We start from the raw sequence: 377 nt of genomic DNA on the forward strand, positions 1-377 counted from the left end.
TGACCAAAGCTAAGTTGTATCAAAAATGACCAAAGGTGGGGGCGGAACCTGTGGGCCCCGACGGCGCCCTCAACCTCGCCGACGGCGAGTTTTTCCTGAGGCTACAGGACAAAATTCTTCAGAAGTCCGCCGACGGCGAGCTTGACGGTTATGCTTACTGAAGCTTTGGATAAGGCCAAATTTTGAAGGGATGCTTAGGAGGCAAAATTTTGAAGGGATGCTTAGGAAACTCTTGGGAAAGCTCATCAATAAATTTAATAGACTATTTTGGCCGAAAATTAAAAAGGGGGAATCTAGAGAGTGAAGGAAGTGCTAGAGAGAGTTCCTAGAGATTAGAAATGTTCCAATATTGTGAGGAATTCTTCGAGAGATTGTAA

Source organism: Phalaenopsis equestris, unplaced genomic scaffold (genome assembly GCF_001263595.1).
Source record: "Phalaenopsis equestris unplaced genomic scaffold, ASM126359v1 Scaffold001081, whole genome shotgun sequence".
Classification (NCBI taxonomy): domain Eukaryota; kingdom Viridiplantae; phylum Streptophyta; class Magnoliopsida; order Asparagales; family Orchidaceae; genus Phalaenopsis; species Phalaenopsis equestris.